Below are 18,394 nucleotides of genomic sequence, written 5' to 3' on the forward strand. Positions count from 1 at the left end.
TCTCTACCTCTCCCCCATTAGCACTCTCTCTCTCTCAAAATAAATAATATTTTTAAGTATTTTTTGGAAACACAATTTTCAAATTTCCCATAACTTGGTTGTTCTTCTATTTCTTGTTTCTTTTTATCCTAATTCCCACATCATTCCCAATCTACCCTACCCCTCCCTGCCTTTCCCGTTGGTTATGTGGTCCTGTGCGTGTGCATCCTTTAGGTGCCTCTTTACATAAGTACACAAAATATATGAATACATTATTTAACCTCTTTTAAACACAAAAGTGTAACAGATAGACACTGACTCTGTACTTGCATTGACTTTATTGCTTTTTTAAAGAGATTCCCTTACCTAGTCCCCTAAATTCTCCAGTTCCTATCTTACACTGAAGGATATAATAGTAGCAGTTATCTTTTTTTTTTTTTTTTTTTAAAGAAGGGATTGGGACTATAGAACAGAGCTCTTTAATCAGTGTTTCAGTTAGAAAGGCTACAGTTTGCAGATAACAGAAACCTGATTTACAGAGACTCAAACACATAGGCATTTTATTCTTCTCTTTAACAAGAACCCCCAAGGTAGATGGTTGCTGGCATTGAGTCAGCAGTTCAACAATGAATCCGGGACCTGGATCTTGTTTTTTCATGGTTCCAATCTTGAAAGCTGGCTTTTATCCTCGCGCTGACGCCTTGCCGTTGTAGAAGGCCATTGCGCATTTCGATTGTATCTAAAGCTTGCCTCTCAAATAGCCTTGTATTATTTATTATTCAGAAAGGAAAATCCTCCGCGGCTGTCCCCCCGCTACACCCCATTGGCCAGAACCAAGTCACATGCCCATTCCCGAACGAATCACAGGCCAGGGGGAATATGGTTACTTGGCCCAAATAAACCAATCAGCTCTAGGGGATGAGGTAGGCTTCCATCCTCCCGGAGATCCAGGGATTTTTAATGCTGTACCTGAACCAAAAAAAAGGTTTTTTAGCAAGAAAGAAGGGCATCAGGAGTGATTGGTACATGGGTAACAGCCAACTGACACGCTAGGAACATGAGAAAGAGTGACCACCATGTGCAATATTAGGAAATCGTATATTCTGAGAAGTGTGAGGGTTCAGTTAGCTTTTCAGAGTACATCCCGGCTTCTCACATCCCCCCCCCCCCATTGTTTCATTGTGTGCCTTTGCTATAATACATTCTTTCAGGGACATGGATTTTAAAAAATAATAATAAAGGAAAATTCACATGAGAATAAGAAAATGAAAGAAGGAAGGGAGAGGGAACTAACTTCTGAGATACCACACAGAAAGAGAGGAGAGGAGACAGGGCCTCCATGCCTGGGTAGATAGAGGTTATGTTAGAATAAAAGACCTGTGCTCTGTTAAGGCTATCCCAAACTACACAATAAATAGAGATGTAAATATGCATTACAAATCCTAGCTCTATGCTTCTTAATGTTTACTAATTACAAAGGAAAAAATAACTTTACAGCAGAGAAATCTGACATTCATCACCTTAACCAAGGGATCAAAGTCAACATCACCAGTAATGAGATAAATTGAAACCCTGTGACACCTCATAGGAATGAATCACATGCCAAACATGTATAACTTATACCTAATCATGGGGAAGCATCAGGCAAGCCCAAATCAGGATATTCTACACAATGACTGGGCTGCAATCATCCAAGCTGTCAAGGCCAAAAAATTGAGAAGAGACAGAGAGGAACAGTTCTAAAATGAGAAAAGTGACTAAAGTGTCAACCTGTGATTGTGGACCGGATCCTTTTGCAACAAAGGACCTTCTTAGGACAATTAACAAAAACGGAAAGAAGCCTGAAGAGTAGATGTTGGGGACACACTGATGTTAAGTCCTGAGTTTGATGTTTATATTTGTAGTATGCTGAAATATTTGGAAGTGATGGAGGATGATGTCAGCAACTTACGCAGAAAAGACTCAGGAAACAAAAGATTTTTGTATTATCTATGGAAGCTTTCCATAACTTTGACTTTGTTTCAAAATAAAAACACATTTCTACTGTTTTCAGGTACTGATACAAGAGAGATGGCAACTCAGGGCATGGACGTTCCTACTTTTCTATTGACAGACACTTAGATTGTTTCAATCTTAGACTATAACACCCGATGCTGCAGTGAATATTTCTTAGAATTTTTCACATGTTCCATTTTATCTGTAAAATAAATATCTAGAGATGCCTGGATAATCCAGTCAGTTAAGTGTTCGAATCTTGATCTTGCTTGGGTCACGATCTCACGGTTTGTGGGTTTGAGCCTTGCGTCGGGCTCTGTGCTGACAACTCAGAACCTGGAGCCTGTTTCAGATTCTGTGTCTCCCTCTCTCTCTGCCCCTCCCCCACTCGTGCTGTGTTTCTCTCTGTCTCAATAATAATAAACATTAACAAATAAATAAAATGTTTCTATTTAAAAAATAAAATAAAATTTTAAAAAATATTGTATCTATTAATATTATCTTTGTTATGGTGATTTTGACTAAGCCCAGTTGGCAGTTTGACACACTGAGTCCTCTGGTTTTTTTCCTACATTTTAAGGTCTCACCGACCTTCCTTGCATGTCAACCATCTCCTGAGAGATGGAGAGTGATGGCCGGCCCATCTCTGCAAGAATGAAATACTACTCCCAAGGTTGTTTTTCCCACATATTTTCAAAAAAGAATTTAGAAGTAAGTGCATTCATAAAAAGTTTTCAAATATAAGTGGAGCCCACTAAAGACTTGCACTCCAGAAAATTGACACTTAACAGGACTGACAAATTGCATAAATGGCCTTTTATGGATATTGATACCAGCTGTGCAGACACAGGAGGCTCTCCATCAAAAATGTATCGAGGAGATTCCCCAAAATAAAGCACAGTGCAAATCCCAGAATATTTGTGGACAGCCTTGTTAAGGAATAAATAATAACAAACAATTAAGACTCTAATTTACGAGGAAATAGAGCTCTTACGGTCGAAAGAGTAATTCCTCTACATTGAGGACCTCCGTGACAAGGTTTGGATTTGGAGCTAGAGGTTTGTCCAAATTGGAAGTCAGCCTGTGGTTTTTAAAGGGCCGGGCAGAGCCCTGCATGTAGAACAGTGCAGTGGTCGGGAGCCTTGTGATGCTCGGGAGCGTACCCTCAGTATTTATAGAGTGAGAATTCCGTGGGTTGGTGATTTATCTTCTCTGAGTCTCAGCTTCTTTCGCTGTTTAGGGAGATAATAACACTTCTTACCCACGGCCGAAACCAAAGTAATCTAAGTCCAGCTAGCACTCTGTCTGCAACGCGTTGAAATTTGAGTGTGAGCATGCATGACTTTTGTTGGGCGTCTGAGTTAGCATGTGATTAAAGAGACACCCCAAGCCTGCTTTTCCAGCCTCACCTGTCTTCATACCTCCCCTCATAAATTACACTTTAGAAATAATCCCCATAATGCCACATTCCGGTTTCCCATGCTGTTGCACATGTCTGTTCTTTTAGCCTAGAATATTTTCTCTGCCTCTCATGGTGAGCTCAAGGGTAGAATCATTCAGGAAGCCTCTTCTTATCACTGGCTTTCCCACTTGGCCAAGTCCGGCATGTGTACCTGTGCCTGTACATGATGAAGAGGACTTGGGGTGGGGGGCGGGGACAGAGAGAGAGAGAGTGGACAGGAAGCGAGAGATGCATGGGGCTGAGGAGGTCCTTTGGGGCCAGACTGGGAAGGGCCTTACACGTTACACTCAAGAGTCTGGGCTTACCTTAAAGTCAAAATCTTATAGATGCTACAGAACGTTTGCCGGGAGGAGTGACATGATCAGATATCTTTGATTTAGGAAGATGATCTAGCTGCAGTGATGAGGACAGACTGGAGACGGAGGCAGTGTCACAAATCCACATGGGGTCTGCTGGAGGGTGAGAACAAGTCCCCTGGAAGCTTCTTTCTCCTCTCCTTCGAGGTTTCAGAGTTGGTTGGTTGGTGTATGAACCCAGAGTGGGTGACATTTGACGGGAGTCCCGGAGACTTACAGAGCATCAGAGGGTATCAGGGTCCCCAAGGTATGTGTCTGATTGTGGCAGCCCAGCCTTTCCCCACGTTCTGCTCTCAGCCCTCCTTTCCTTATAACAGAGAAAACCCAAGGTGGCACGAATATCTTCTAACAAGGAAAACTAGTTCCCACTTTAGCAAAGGAGCACTGGGCCGGGAGTATTTCCTAGTCAGTGGTTCTCAAAGCATTGTAATCACCTAGAGGGCTCATTAAGCCATAGAATCAGCAATTCTGATTCCACAGGGCTGGGATGGGGCCAGTAATCTGCAAGTCTACCAAGACCCCAGGCAAGGCTGATGCCATTGGTCCAGGTACCACACTTAGAGAATCGCTGGTCCTTTGTTATCTCCTTTGTTCCTCTCAAAAACGTGTTAAGATGGTATTGGTTCAACAGAAGAAACCGCTATTGGAGGACTTTGTAACCTGTCCCCTGCCCTAGGTCAACTAGTCAGTAGAAAACAAAGCTTTGGGCCCAGCTTGTGGTCAGCTCAAAAGCCCCTGTTTTTCGAGGCGCTGGGTGGCTCAGTCGGTTAAGCATCGGACTTCGGCTCAGGTCATGATCTCACGGTTCGTGGGTTCGAGCCCCACGTCGGGCTCTGTGCTGACAGCTAGCTCAGAGCCTGGAGCCTGCTTCGGATTCTGTGTCTCCCTCTCTCTCTGACCCTCCCCTGCTCACACTGTCTCTATCTCTCTCTGAAAAAAATAAAAAGCCCTGTTTTTTCTCACCTCAGCCCCCTTTCCCCCACAGCTGACTGTAAGCAAAAGAGGTAGCACTCCCAAGTGATTTTCTTCCTATCAGGGTCCTAAGTGCCCACAGCCCTCAAGTGTGAGGGTGACATTTAAAGGAACACGTGGTATGTCTGAGCACTTCTTTTTCTACAAAAACCGTTTTACCTCCTTAGGCTATGGTTCCCCACTCTGGCTCGAGCGGTGATACGGAGCGATTGCCTGTGCAGTGGCCCACGGAACATGTTCTTTGAGAGAGGTACAAAATGAACATCCATCTGTTCCACACACAGCATAATGCCTGGAAGTCTGCGATCTGCCCACATACATCTTGCCTTTGATGCCTTTTCCAGTAAGTTCCAGCCTCCCCCAGAACTTACATTATTAACCCTTAGCACAGCCACAACCGAGGGGTTTTATATGGAATTGCTCCCTGGGCTCTCTGCACGTCTTCGCTTTTTTTTTTTTTTTTTCCCCAATGTTTCTCCATGCTATGGATGTCGCATCAAACCCTGTTTCTGACTTCAGGTCATTTGCTTGAGCATCTTCACTTGCTGGTTGTCCACTATGAGCCAGAAAACAAGCAAAAACAAACACTCAGGGTAAGCATTCCCTTTGAATATACCTGCGCTTTGGAATTAAGTATTTTATCTATGGGTAATATGGGAAAAGCCAAGATGCCTGTTTTTGGCCAAAGGAAACATTTTAACCTGGTGTTTCATTGTTGCTGGGTTTTGGTTTTTTTAAGATTTCATTTTTTTTAAGTAACCTCTACACCCAACATGGGGTTCAAATCTACAACTCTGAGATCAAGAGTCAGATTGCCTTCGTTTTAGCTCAGGTCATGCCCTACAGCAGGCTCTATGCTGACAGTGTGGAGCCTGCTTGGGATTCTCTCTCCTCTCTCTCTCTCTGCTCCTCCCCAGTTCATTCACACTTTCTCTCAAAAAATAAATAAATAAACTTAAAAAAAAAAAGAGTCACATGCTTCCACTGACTGAGCCAGCCAGATGCCCCTTTATTGCTGTTTTATTTTTTAATGTTTTATTTATTTTTGAGAGCTAGAGAGACAGTGTACAAGAGGGGGAGGGGCAGAGAGAGAGACAGACTCCAAGGCAGACTCTAGGCTTCATGCTGTCAGCACAGAGCCCCATGTTGGGCTCGAACAGGTGATCTAGGAGATCATGACCTGAGCCAAAGTCAGACGCTTAATGACTGAGCCACCCAGGGCCCCATATTGTTACTTTTTTTAAACATAATATTCAGCCTATAAAGTAGCAAGTTTTGCTTGAGGAATTTGATAAATTCTTTCTTTCTATATTACTTACAAGGCACATGTTCCTTTACTGCAATAATCAAAAGAAGGCTATGGAGCACCTGGGTGGCTCAGTTGGTTGAGCATCTCACTTAGGCTCTGGTCATGATCTCACAGTTCGTGAGTTCAAGCCCTACACAGGGCTCCATGCTGATGGTGTGGAATCTGCTTGGGATTCTCTCTCTGTCTCTCTCTGTCTCTCTCTCTCCCTCTGTTCCTCTCCCTCTTGTGTGCTCTCTCTCTCTCTCCCTCAAAATAGATTTAAAAAAAAAAAAAGGCTAATTGCTCTGAGATTTCTTTTTCTGCATAAGACTTTTTTTTTTCCTAAGAGGTTGAAAGCACTAACAATAAATTTTGCCCACCTAATTTTGTACAAAGTAGGCCTTGATAATCCTCTTGAACTTTCAAATATACCTCATTGGTATAATTCTTGTTGACCTCATTAACTTAGTATTAGTCGATGTAGGATTAACACAGCTTTGTATTTCTTGACTGTAGGTAGCATTTTTGTTGATATGGGTTTTGTTTTTTAAAATTTTTAACGTTTTTTATTTATTTCTGAGAGAGATAGACAGCGTGAGCAGGGGAGGGTCAGAGAAAGAGGGAGACACAGAATCGGAAGCAGGCTCCAGGCTCTGAGCTAGCTGTCAGCACAGAGCCCGACATGGGGCTCGAACCCATGAACCGTGAGATCATGACCTGAGCCGAAGTCACCCACCCAACCAACTGAGCCACCCAGGTGCCCCTTTTAATTTTTTGTAACGTTTTTTATTTATTTCTGAGAGAGAGAGAGACAATGTGAGAAGGGGAGGGTCAGAGAGAGGGAGACACTGGGTTTTGTTTTTAAATCATTAGACTTTGAATAGTTTAGGCAAGTGAAAAACTTATTTTCATAAATGTAAATTTTCAAAGTTTAATATAGTCTTCCCTTTTTTTCTCTTGTCTCTTTTTCTTTTCCAGCTTCCCTTTTTCCCCTTTTCCTTCCTTTCCTTTCTCCTCCCTTTCTTTCCCAACAGTTCAGCCCAAAAGCTATTAGTTAGTGGGGGGAGGAGACAATCAACAAAAGGTGTTACAACTCCAGTGAAGTGAGGCAGGTTCTACACTGGGGGCTGGTTGTGCTGGGTGACCCAGCATGTGAGGTGGCCAAATTTAGCAAATAAAATTATGAGAAGCCTAGTTAGGCTTGAATTTCAGTGAAATACTGAATGTTTTTCTTTTAGTATAAGTATATCCCAACTATTGTATGGGATATACTTACACAATTTTTTTTTGTTTGTTTATCTGAAATTCAAATTTAACTGAATGTACTGTATTTTATCTGCCAACACTACCAGTGGGGGATGTCAGAACCTACGTAGATGAAGAGGGCATCCACATGGGGAAGGGGCAAGGGAACACAGGGTGTCAGAGCTAAGCAAAATAACATGGACATCCCTAAACTAGAGGGATGATGGCCCAAGGGATCATACATTTACAAGGTAGTTGTACAGGGAAATAGATTGAGGATAATGTTGGAGATGGGAAGTAAAATTTGGAGAAGGAGAAAACTAGAATGAGCCATGTCTTACGGGGTTAGGATTGGAGATATCAGTGTGAACTCATCGTTGATAATGTGCCAATGGTATATATACTTGCTTTGTTTCACAGACTGTCCTTAAAATATGCACGAGAGAGTCGTAAGGGTTTTTACCTATAGGGAGCACAACTGAGTGCCTGGGGCATGAAAGGGAAAAACAACTGTTCCTTATATTTCCTTTTGCTACTTTCTACATTTTGTGCCACAGACTCACATTACCTGCACTAGAGTATATTTTTTAAACACTGAAGAAATAGAATTGGCTCTATTTCAAAGCAGAATATTAGAGGTAGCAGGGACCTTAGAGGTTTTTCTGGGCCAAATTCCTGAATTTAAGATGTTATAACAGAAGATTAGTGACTTTAAGTGACCTTCAAGGTCAGAGGACCAACTAGAGTGTTACAATGGGAAGAAAGAGCTCTGGATTAAATCGTGATTCTATCCCATGGCGGCATGGTGCCCTTGGGCAAGTCACGCATCTCTCCGAACCTCAGATCCCCCCACAGTACAGAGCACAAAGTAAGGGCTCAAGCTCAGCTCGCTCAGGAATAGGTCCTGCTCAGTTTCACTTGTCACAGTGAATGATCTTGAGCAAGTCGACTGGCCTCTATAAACTGCAGAATCTTCATTTCTTACGATTGTATTAGCTTTACTTTATCAAATCTAAGAAACTTTAGATTGTTTAAAATGAGCCATTATTTTATGTTCCACAAAGAAAGTTTAAAAGTGCTGCAGTTAATTGTAAGATGACAATCTTACACTGTGAGATGCATGCTGATTTTAAAATATTAAAATGTGAAAAAAGTATACATCTTAGAATCAGCATAATATGATGGGGGAAAGGGAAAAAATTTATAATATAAAAAGTGGTCCAGTGGTAGATGAGAAATAAATGGATATAAGTGAAGAAAATCAGGTTGGCATTTAAAAATATTATGAGGATGGAAGAAAACAGAAAAAATAGTAAAGATACCATGGGAAGTAAATACTTCAATGTTTATACAATTTTTTTAAGTTTATTTACTTTGAAAGAGAGAGAACGAGCAGGGTAGAGGCAAAGTGAGAGGGAGAGAATCACAAGCAGGATCGCACTGTCAGCATGGAGCCCAACACGGGGCTTGAACTCACAAACTGCAAGATCACGACCTGAGCCGAAACCAAGGGTTGATGCTTACTGGACTGAGCACCTGGGTGAAGTCATAAGAGCAACATGGTTGGGTTCAGGCCCCGCGTCGGGCTCTGTGCTGACTGCCAGTTCAGAGCCTGGAGCCTGTTTCAGATTCTGTGTCTCCCTCTCTCTCTGACCCTCCCCTGCTCACGCTGCCTCTCTCTCTCTCTCTCTCTCTCTGAAATAAATAAAATATTTTTTAAAAGAAAGCAACAAGGTAAGAAAGGGATCTTGTGAGGTCTGTAAAATATATAAAAGCATGAATATCTAAATGTGAATGCTTGAGAACTTTGGAGAAACTGTGGACCTGTCTTATTGACCCTGGTAAGATCCAGAAATTGAAAAATAATGTGATTATTATCTTGGTTGCCTCACTCACCTCACCAACTAACCAGTACCACGTACTGGATCCGAGTCCCAGAAGGAGGGAGCCATGTGGGGGAAGGAGCAGAGGCTCACTGTAGAGCCTCCGTCTGGGATCAGTTGGTCAGGTCAGTCTGACCTTATAATCCCCCAGGAGGATGAGGTTGGAAAGTAGGGTGTTGAAGGGGAAGTAAACACTTACCTCATGAGGGTGTTACATGATTTCAATGACATTACCACATCTGGCACGTGGTAAGGGCTCAGTAACTGTTAGCTATTGTTAAATGGAAAAGAAAAAAGGTTTTGCAACCAGAAAATGCTATACAAATATTTATATCACTTAGATTTTTTACAAATATTTATATCACTTAGATTTTTTAAAGCACCATCAGGATCAGATCTTGATTCTTGAGGCTCACAATCTAGACCTCTTTGCAACATGCCACATTATACTTATTTCATGCATTATTACTTTAAATTGAACCCTTTCTCAATAAGCTGCATTACATACACTTGTTCATAAACAATAGTCGTGTGCATGGGGTGCTGTATATCTTTCAGATATTTCCATAATACATACACATGATGTAACATAGAAACATAGATTTTCCTTTTAAAGAGCAAAGCTTCAGCAGTTTCTCTTGAATTTTATTCTGTCATTTGACTACATTATATTTCTGATGTTCAATTTGCACTGAGTACATTATGGACTTCTCTAGGGAACAGAAAGAAATTTCTTTAAGTAAACATAAAATGCTTTGATAAATCAAAACATGTGACTGAAATTTCTGTTAGAAATGTTCCAATCTGTTTTGAGACTTAAAATAAACCTCTGTCTTTAACATACTAAAACCTGTTAACCCAAAGGCAACAACAAAGTAATAATAACTTGCTATAGGAGTAATGCATTAGGCTTATTTTAAAAGATTAGTTGTTATGGGGGCACCTGTGTGGCTCAGTCGGTTAAGCGATCGACTTCGGCTCAGGTCATGATCTCACAGTTTGTGGGTTCGAGCCCCACGTCTGGCTCTGTGATGACTGCTGGGAGCCTGGAGCTTGCTTCAGATTCTGTGTCTCCCTCTCTCTCTGCCCCTCCCCCACTTACAGTCTGCCTCTCTCTCTCTCTCAAAAATAAATAAACATTACAAAAAAGATTAGTTATTACATAAAATACAAAAGGAAATCTTGCTATAAATTAATTGTAATGAAACTTAAAAGCTGTAAAGTCTCTGTTTTCTGATTTGTGCTGGCAATAAGTGTTATACCCGAATCGCGAGTCCCCAGAGACCTCCAACGAGCCGGCACTGATGCAAGAACAAAAGGGTGTTTATTACAACCTCGAGCAGGGGCTCACCTGTCTCCCGGTGCAGCAGCAGCAAGGTGGGGCCCCGAACAGTGGCAAACAGGGTTTTTATGGGGGAAGGGCAGGGGTGTTACTGTGCACATGTTGTACGTTTTGCATCATTACATAAGCACCAATCATAATTGTATAATGCCCATAGTAACAGCATAGTAACAGTTTTCAGTTTCTGTGAGGTGTCCGTTACATTTGGCGGGACCAATCATGACCTTTGAGAGTCTTTTAAAAGGACCAATTATCATCAACGGATGAATGGATCCAGAAGATGTGGTTTATCTATACCATGGAATACTACATGGCAATGAGAAACAATGAAATCTGGCCATGTGTAGCAACATGGATGGACCTTGAGGGTGTTATGCTTAGTGAAATAAGTCAGGCAGAGAAGGGCAAATATCATATGTTTGCATGTATAGGAGGATTAGGAGGAACTTAACGGAGGACCATGGGGGAGAAGAAGGTGGGAAATGGTGGGGGAAAGGGAGAGAGGCAAACCATGAGAGACTCTTGAATGCTGAGAAACAAACTGAGGACTGATGGATGTGGGGGGGAGGGGGGAGATGGGCATAGAGGAGGGCACTTGTGGGGATGAGCACTGGGTGTTATATGGAAACCAATTTGACAATAAACTATTTGTAAAAAATAAAAAATAAAAATAAATAAATAAGTAAATAAAAATAAAAAAAATAAAATGACCAATTATGAGGTGGGTTCAGAGAATCTATGTGGGGCTTCTGCAAGCTGTGATTGATTGGCAAGTTTGTACAAAGTAACTACCTGCAGTTCCCAGTCCTGACTTGTCTCCAAGACTACAGGAATGTTACACATTTCTTTTGATTGGCAGATCCGAGGGCGGTCCGAGGGTGGCTTCACCTGAGGCTTTTCCTAGAACCTGGACTACATGCAGCCTGAGGTTGTTTCTAATGGAGGACTTAATTTCAGGCTCCTCATAAGAAGTATACATTGTTTGGAATCCATACATAACAGCTTATATCATAAATTAGTCATAATGCATCTCATACTGAAAAGTCAGCCATATTTTAAGCCATGGAGTATCACTCCAATAATAGTTCTGTGAGAATGAGACACCACCCACCCCTGCCCCCTGGCTCATCACAACAGGATTCTCAGTATTTAGAACAATGTCTATCTAGAATAGGGCCCAATAAACAGTTATTGAATGAATAAATGAAGGAACAGTTCAGGTAGACATTCAGTGATCTTATTTTAAGTGTATTTATTTATTCTGAGAGGGAGAGAGAGAGAGAGAGAGAGAGAGAGAATTCTAAGCAGGCTCCGCATTGTCAGGGCGGAGCTTGAGTTGGTGCTCAAACTCATGAAAACCATGTGACCTGAGCTGAATCAAGAGTCTGATGCTCAACCAACTGAACCACCCAGGTGCCCCATACATTCAGTGGTTTTAGAGATCTCAATAAACAAAATTCTAAATATATAAACCAAGTAATTGGGGAATTATAATTTAAAAAACCCCCCAAAAGGTGCTATGAGCTTGCCAGGTTGGTACAAATGAAAGGGCTGTAGAATAGAGATCTGAAAATCTTAGCTCAGCTAACGAGCTATATTTAGTAAGTCACATAGCTAAGACATTTAACTTCTGAGTTTCAGTTGCTTCACTCCTAAAGTGAAGGGGGGAGGCGTGGCTAGAAGAAATGATTCTAAAGGACCTTCCAATTTTAAGATTCAGTGATGCTGGAAATGCAAAGTCCCAGCCCCAGGAATGTTTGCTCATCTTTACTTGAGATAAAAATAGAGAAGCTTGTAGCTAAATCACTATCAAAATTGAATATGTAGAAGAGACTTCTGGGTAGCCTCCAAAACCCGCTCTCCCTTGCTCCTGGAGTGAGGCTACGTATCTCAAAGTTAGGCTACATATCTCAGAATTAAGCTACATATCTCGTCCTCTGCCGCAATGAGGCACGGCCATGTGTCCAAGTCCTAGTGATGGAACATTAAGAAGGAGTGTACGCCACTATGGACCTTACCTCATACCCCCCTCCCATGCATGCTCCTCCAAACCCCTCTCCTTCCAGCTGTCTGGGATGGTGGCATCCTCATTCGCTAGAGGAACTTTAGAGGCCACATACTGAACATAGCCAAGTCACCATCAGTCTGGATTTCTGAATACCTTTGTGCCGTACAACCCTTACCCCCTCCCTTTCCCCAGGAATGTTGGGTGGCAATTCTTGGGTCGCTCATGTTTCTGAAAGTCCTGTGAGCAGAGGCACTGGGTCTCTTTGTTTCAGACTATCTTTCCAAGGACGTCGGTATGGTGAATACAGCCTTGGAATATAGAGAGAGCATCTCCCTGAAGCAAAGGGCAGGTTTTTCTTTGTTGTCCGGTATGATAAAGGTCACATCTTCCCATGGGGGAAAGGGCAGTTTTGCTTGTAGCTCATTATAAAAAAGCCAGGCTCCCTAAGCTCAAGGACCCTTAGCTTTGACTCAAACTTGTTTTATATGCAGCGTTCACCCTGGACACTCCACGGCCTCCGGTGAGACTTGAAGGACATGGAGAAATGACATAAATGTGAAGCTCAGGCCACTTTATGTGGCATGAGTGATCAAGTCATTTGTCCAACCCACAAGTTGTGTCTTCTGCCAGCTTTCATGAAACTGGGGTAGACCAGCTAACCCACAAGCTTGTGAGTGGGGTAAGAGCTCAGATATTCACAGTTTTTGATACCCACTCTCTCTCTCATGCCACAAAAACCCTGTACTCTTATGTGAGCGAGCCATTAGTTTCAGGTCTCTTTCTTAGAGCTATAACTGATAGAATAGAAGTCACATTCCCATTGAAAAATCAATAAGAAATTAGAGTCACTTACCTTACCTTTGCCAAATAAGATGACGAAAAAAAAGAATATGAGTCTGTTACTCTAGGGGATTGAATTAGATAAATGTTTTCAAAATTATCAGGGCACACACTAGCGCTGTATCTGGTGAAAATAATGTTCCGTACTCAAATATGTAGACGATACAACTCACTGCATAAATCTTATTCACCCTCCCTCCCTAGAGAGTCACAAGGCACATAAGTTTATTAAAGACGTCGAGAAATCCTGTGGTAAAGAAAATTATTTGCATTATTTAACCAGCAGCATTTCCTAACTTTTTTCAGCATAACCTCTATTGACACTTTATGAAATGAGTGTTCCAGGAAATAAATACACAGGGGGGAAATGTAGAGCTAGATCATTTCTAACATCCCTGTATGCATCCACGATTCCACTGTCTGAAACTAAGTAAGAAACATATTTATTCATTTATTAGACTAATGTGAGTACACCCAGTGCTTCTTAAACTTTAATGCACACCTGGGAATCTTGCTAAACTACAGGTTTTGATTCTGTATGTTGATGAAGGACCCGATACCCTGCGTTTCTAATGAGTTGCCAGGTGACAGCAGACCACTGTTTGAGTAGCAGGGGTCTAGACAATACAAGATCTACAGAAAGATAATCACTCTATGATGATTGTGTTAAGGCTTGTAGCAAATTGGTAGGTAAGGATTTGTTACTGCAAATAAGTTTTTATTACATATTTAGGGACAAAAAATGATCCAAACTTCATATTGGACAACTTAGGGGTGATTTCAGAATTTTTCAGCATTAGCTGAATTTAGGGGCATGTTTACTAACCAGAAAAATGAATGGATATCAGTTTGGGGACTCTGTCTCATACAGCCTATTCCCAATTTAGAAGTCTAAACACAAGAGTCGGAATCTTCAATAAGAACACTGACAAATAGTTTGTGATTCAACCCAGCGAAAGGTATTAATCTGGCCAGATTGTTACCTATCCACTCTAGATTAAATATGGCTAAACTTATTTCTCTCCAGAAAAAAGGTTTTCTTTCTTTTGTTTCCTCCTAGCTCAAATGTGAACTTCTTTGGCTAATTTCTCGAGAAATAATTTTCCCCACTCTATCCTAACGGTTCTATAGCATAATTTTTCAACAAAGTATAAAGGCATGTGAGATCAGGTAGAAAGGTTGTAAGGAGATGAGCTTACGGGGGCATGAAAACTTAATATCACTGAAGTTACTTCCAACAATGAAAATAAGAGAAAGTTTGGCATGTGCTAATTAAGGAATTTGATATGTGTGAATTTGTTTCCAATTATGAGATCTGAATCCAATAATGAATTCTTTGAACCTGTTTCCAAAGTAACATATTTGGTTCTATAATAAAATCTCATAGCAATCCCTAAGTAAAAATAATTTGCAACCTTCGTGCTGGTGAGGAGAAATGTCAAAGAAGGCACACCACATGCTTTCAATTGATAAATAATTTTAAAAGACATTTAGCATTGTCATAATCTGAGAGAAATTCATGATATAGCCTTATGTGAATAAAAGAATATAAGAATATAAGAAAGTATATCTTTTCTATAAGTAGAAAATAAGGAAATAAAAGCAGTTTAGCAGGTGGGATGATAGAATCATGAATGCATTTTTTCCCTTGTTTTCACTTCTGTTAACATTGTATTTCCACTATCGGTAGACGTTATGAGATTGAAGATAAGTATTTGAAGATAGCTCATGCTGAGGGGTCTGTGGAAACAGTAGTAATTATGTCCACAAGAATTAGAAAAATATTTGTTTGGGTAATTCTTTTTTTAACCTGTTGGTGTGGGAGAGATATTGCTCGATCAGAACTCTCTGTCAATGGAATATATAAATCTAAGCAACACATAGGGAACAGGGGAGCGTCTCAGCAGAAAACAGATGGCAAACCCAACGTGAACCATTGAGAAGAGTTTAATAGACTATTTACAGAGGCGAGGGCAGGGCTTTTGCAGTCCAGGGGAGGAATAGCAGAGAAGGAGCCACTGTCATCGTTGGGTCTGAAGAAACAAGGACCTAGTAGTCACAGGGCCCCAGATTGGGCAGCTGAAGGGAAACGGCTACTGAAGGAGACAGACAACTAAACACAGCATCCTGGTGGGGAAGCCCGAGACAGAGACACCTTGACTTCACATTCCTCCTGCCCATCTCACCTCCTGCACCTGAATCCTGATCGCCTGCCCAGATGGATCGCAGCCACAGGACAAGGGAGCTAGTTGGTGCAGGTCAGCTTCCCAGGCCCAGAGTGGGACTAGAGAGGTGCGGACCGTTGATCTGGAGGGAGAAGTGGAAGAGAAGCTGAAGGAAGGGCCCGTAGCAGTGCAGAAAACACGATCTGCGTGTTTACACAAGGGGGCACAAGTAAGGGTTCGTGCTAAGTGCTTCAGGCTAACGCTAATGAAGAAAAATACGGCCAAAACCATTTCTGAAAACCTGGGGCATTGCATAAACATGTTTATTTCTCCTTATGGGCTATGGAGCACATGCTGTGTTTGCTTGGCTGAAATAAAATGTTCCATGGCTCCTGAGCTCTCCTTTGCATTAACAGCAAGAGCTAATGGAGCTTAAAACAAGAAGAATCTCAGACCTTTGTTTAAAAATATCTCCGAATCAGCTTTTCTATAATATACATTATATAAATTTCATAAATCACTATTATTCTCTCATTGAGCTCTCTTCCAAATTTCTCCCAGAATGATACCTTTTTTTTTTTTTTTTTTTTTGCTAGAAGTGTAAATTAGCGGGGATGGTAATGATTGTGATGGTGATGATGATAGCTCTCACTGAATGTTTACTAGGTGCCCAAGTACCTGGGCTATTATTGTCTCTGTTTATGGGGGAAGAATGATGGCTCAAGGAAGATCATTAACTTCTTCTGGTCACAACATCAGAAATAAATGACTAGGGTTTTGGAGACACCCAGACTACAGAGCCCAAATTTTAAACACTTTATTGTCTCCTGTCCAGAAACACTGTGTTACACAATTTTTTTTAATATTGGAAAAGATGATTGATGTTTTTAAAACTATTGCTTGAAAGGGCACTTGGGTGGCTCAGTTGGTTAAACGTCCAGCTCTTGACTTTGGCTCAGGTCATGATCTCACGGTTTGTGAGTTCAAGTCCCACATCGGACTCCACGCTGACAGTGCAGAGCCTGCTTGGGATTTTCTCATTCTCTCTCCCTCTCTCTCTTCCCCTCCCCTACCTGTGCTCTCTTTCTCTCTCAAGATAAATAAATAAACTTTAAAAAAACTTTTGCTTGAAAGCTAAGCAAATAAAATGCAAGATGGTAAAGAGGGAGGAAGAACTAAAGAAAAGGCATCAGAGGCAGAGTGAGCTGAGGGGAAATGTCAACTGAGGAAAGTTCTACACAGACCTCAGTCTACTTGCTGGCTCCTGCCATTCATGAATGTTCTCTTCTGCACCTTTCCATCTCAACTGGAATGTCTGTCCTTGCCTTTCCTAAATGGTCGCTTTGGACACTTGGGAGCTGAATTTGATCATTTTGTTGAATCTGTATTAAGGTCCTACATACAAAAGAATGGTTTTGCCATTGGCCTTAAACTTATCCCATGTCAGCTTTGTTCAGTGGAATTCTGAGAATCGTCATGAAATTGTGGAATGTGCATACAGCCACATTGCATCTATCAGTTTGAACAGCGTCACTACCATATTAAGCTGCTTTTGTAAAAGCATTCTGAGCAACCAACCCACGTGGATAACCAAATATAGACAACCAATGGCTATCCGTATTACTTCATAGGCTTCAATGCTCAAAACATTAAAACATTATAAAGAAATAAACAATTCTCATTCTACTTTGGAATATCAAGAGATAAATAGGCAATTATAGATTACTAAGGCTAGATCGTTCTCCATCTCTGCACAGCTTGTCTCATTTTTCTATTGATTGGATGATAGTCCTGAAAAATATGTAAAAATGGAACCCTTCCGTAAGTTAATTTAATGACTTGTTAACAGCTTTGACACAAAGGTTGGTGATGACATTAGAATATTTATGGAAGATGACATATTGAGGTTAACAGTAGGATTCAATTGTCCATGATCTCCGTTAGCATGGAAGGCTAATAAGTTGCTATAAATTTCCTAAAGCTTGGACTGCCCCATCGCACTGCAACTATATTCAGCAGAAAAGATGAGAAGGAAGTCATTGGCTCCAAACTGATCTGATTTGCCTGTGGCTGTGTGCCAGTAGGTACTAGTGTAGATGTGTAAATTGTAGGCTGCTGAAGATGGTCCGGTGATACTTCATGTCTTTGCTACATACTAGAAAAGACGATTTGGGCCAGACCTGGACTTCTGAAGTAGTTTCCTGTCATGGCCACTTGTTATTTTTGCCGTTCTGGTGTCTGTGTTCTTTTTCTCCATGTTACAATATTTCAGATTTCCTTTGGGAAGCTACTCCATCCCCAAACTCAGATCAAGTGGTTTGAGACAGATCACATGACTCAGCACTCAGTTTCCCTAGCCATACTAATTGGTTCAGATGTGGGCTCTTGAACCAGACCTGTGCTAGCAACAGAATTACATCCCTCTGGCACATTGACTGGTTTAGAGATAGGCATAAATGCAACTTGATCCAATCATAGTTAATTAGGAGTTTTGAGAAGGTATACCAGAAAAGTCTTTTCTGCTCAAATGACTAGCCAAACAATGATACAATCCTAGAACTATAGGGCATCTTCATGGAATTCAAGAATGAAGCCCATGAATTCAGAAAAAGCCAAGAAACTGACCCTTGATAAAGCCATTTGAGCCCCTAGATCAAACCATGCCTAAAAATATGAGTACTGAACTTCCAATAATATTAGTTAATTTATCCTTCTTTTTGCATAAATGAGTTTAAGCCAGATTTCTGTCACATGCAACAAGGGTGTTCTAAATAATATATCTTTTATCTACAATGATTCTCATCTTCTAGTTCTAGAAAAATCCTGCTATTGATCTTTCTTTTGATCTAGCACTCTCTT

General features: G+C 41.2%; 2 long non-coding RNA genes across 2 annotated transcripts; both read right to left on the reverse strand.

Annotated features, from left to right (window-relative positions):
* Nucleotides 1-776: 776 nt before the first annotated feature.
* On the reverse strand, nucleotides 777-3,892 carry LOC120249155. The gene is made up of 3 exons (XR_005532784.1): nucleotides 3,742-3,892; nucleotides 2,969-3,206; nucleotides 777-948 (listed from the first exon to the last, which is right to left on the reverse strand). It is a non-coding gene; the product is annotated as an uncharacterized LOC120249155 (long non-coding RNA).
* A 1,360-nt stretch (nucleotides 3,893-5,252) lies between these two features.
* LOC120249158 lies at nucleotides 5,253-10,592 on the reverse strand. The gene is made up of 3 exons (XR_005532785.1): nucleotides 10,532-10,592; nucleotides 9,380-9,451; nucleotides 5,253-5,320 (listed from the first exon to the last, which is right to left on the reverse strand). It is a non-coding gene; the product is annotated as an uncharacterized LOC120249158 (long non-coding RNA).
* Between the last annotated feature and the right edge of the window lie 7,802 nt (nucleotides 10,593-18,394).

The sequence above is a fragment of the Hyaena hyaena genome, unplaced genomic scaffold (genome assembly GCF_003009895.1).
Source record: "Hyaena hyaena isolate Hyena2069 unplaced genomic scaffold, ASM300989v1 scaffold_629, whole genome shotgun sequence".
Taxonomy (NCBI): domain Eukaryota; kingdom Metazoa; phylum Chordata; class Mammalia; order Carnivora; family Hyaenidae; genus Hyaena; species Hyaena hyaena.